The 1,736-nt window shown below is 45.6% G+C and overlaps 1 non-coding gene across 1 annotated transcript; it reads right to left on the bottom strand.

Annotated features, from left to right (window-relative positions):
• Positions 1-657: 657 nt before the first annotated feature.
• Positions 658-730, bottom strand: Trnar-ucg. Its single transcript has one exon. It is a non-coding gene; the product is annotated as a tRNA-Arg (tRNA).
• Between the last annotated feature and the right edge of the window lie 1,006 nt (positions 731-1,736).

Below are 1,736 nucleotides of genomic sequence, written 5' to 3'. Positions count from 1 at the left end.
AAGCTGGATCTACGTGAGCATCGACAATAGGCGTTCGTCTTCCATGTCAGCTAAGGTGCGGTGAGACATAGGCGCTCGCAGGACCAATCAACATCCTCTCTTGCATCATATGACCCCGCTCTACGCGCGCGGGTATGGGCGGGAGCGTGATCAAGTGGCGAGATATGGGGCAAGGAGCACATAGCTCTTTCGCTCTTTCCACCGTGTCACCTTAAGCAGGGATCACACTGCTCATAAATCATAGAAACGACAGTCTGCAAACTCGAGTCACCGCAATATCCGTGATTCGAATATCACCGTGCCAAGTTTCTCCTTCAACTCATTGCCAGGTGGCATTAGAAGCACGGATCTCGCGGTGACCCGCTTTCGAATCTGTATGCAGGCTGTCTTTTTTGTGATGGTATAAACACCCTGACCTCGGCTTTAGAGGTTTACAATGTAGAAAAATGCCCCCCCCCCCCCCCCCCCCAAGAAAAAACAAGATGTTTTTGCCATTTTTTGTCCACCTGAGACTGGGTGGAAGAAACACGACGAACGTTGCGTTATTTTATAAATCGTCATTATTTCCAGTCTACCAATCGTCATTGGTAAAACGAGACCGGCCGGACTTCTCTGTAAAATGCCAGGTTGACAAAAAAAAAAAAAAAAGTAATCACACGTCCGCGACAGGACTCGAACCTGCAGTCTTCTGATCCGAAGTCAGACGCCTTATCCATTAGGCCACGCGGACGGACACGATGTGCCATTGTAGTGACTAAACAGAAGGGCGCACTAAAACCGCAGCCTAGTCACCGCATCTACTTTGTAAACCAACGCGCTTTCTACGCACAAGCTTGCGTTCCCTTGCACCGGGAGTGGGCAGTGCGCAGGAGCGATATTTGGATGAGGTGAAGCGTCTGCGCATGCGTCGGCAGCAGCGCCACCGCAGAGGTGTGACGTCAGATCCGTCTGTTGGCGCACCAGTCCGCAAGCTGGATTCTTTGTTGGGAACCACACAGATAGAATCTCGCTTCCATCTCTTATCGATACAGGGAAGTTCTCGAACTATTTGGATGTCTCATACGCTCCTCGCTGGTGGTTAGGGAATCCGATGTCTGGGTCTTGCTTTTCCACCGAAAAACCCCGTTTCTGTTTTTTTTTTGTTTTTTTTTGTTTTTTTTGTTCGTCCGATACAAAAATTAGTTTTGGAAAACAACCAATTTTTGGAAATAACAAACAAAAAACACCCCCATATTAAAATATGAAAGATGTTTACAACTTCCTGTAACGCCGAATTAGAGCGCAGCTCTTCTTTACATTTATTTACTTATTTATTTACCCTCAAGGTACATAGTACATTTCAGGAGGGAGTCAACACACACAAAAAATGATTGGAACGAAATCAATCAACTAAGGGTGCTGTTACTAAGAGTTTGTTTAAAAAGAAATACGTCAGTGAAGGAGGCAATTGAAGCGGGAAGGCAGTTCCAGTTTGTTGACGTGCGAGGTATGAATGACACATTGAATGCATAAGCATTGAAACTTGGTATGCCTAAAGCCCCTTTATACGAAAAAGTAGCGACATCCTTTGAAGAATGCCGCCGATGCGTAAAACAATTTACGTCACAACCGTTATTTCATCACGTTGCGAGCGTAAATTTTGCTCAATCGTCCAGCGTACGCTGTAAGATCGTGTTGTTTTTAATGCATTACCAATGTCAAGAAATATTAATTCCGTGACTGCTTTGAGAATGTCA

Source organism: Ixodes scapularis, unplaced genomic scaffold, assembly GCF_016920785.2.
Source record: "Ixodes scapularis isolate PalLabHiFi unplaced genomic scaffold, ASM1692078v2 PGA_scaffold1__304_contigs__length_218370807, whole genome shotgun sequence".
Classification (NCBI taxonomy): domain Eukaryota; kingdom Metazoa; phylum Arthropoda; class Arachnida; order Ixodida; family Ixodidae; genus Ixodes; species Ixodes scapularis.
Note: the sequence above shows the minus strand (reverse complement) of the source record. Positions and strands in the feature narration are given on the sequence as shown.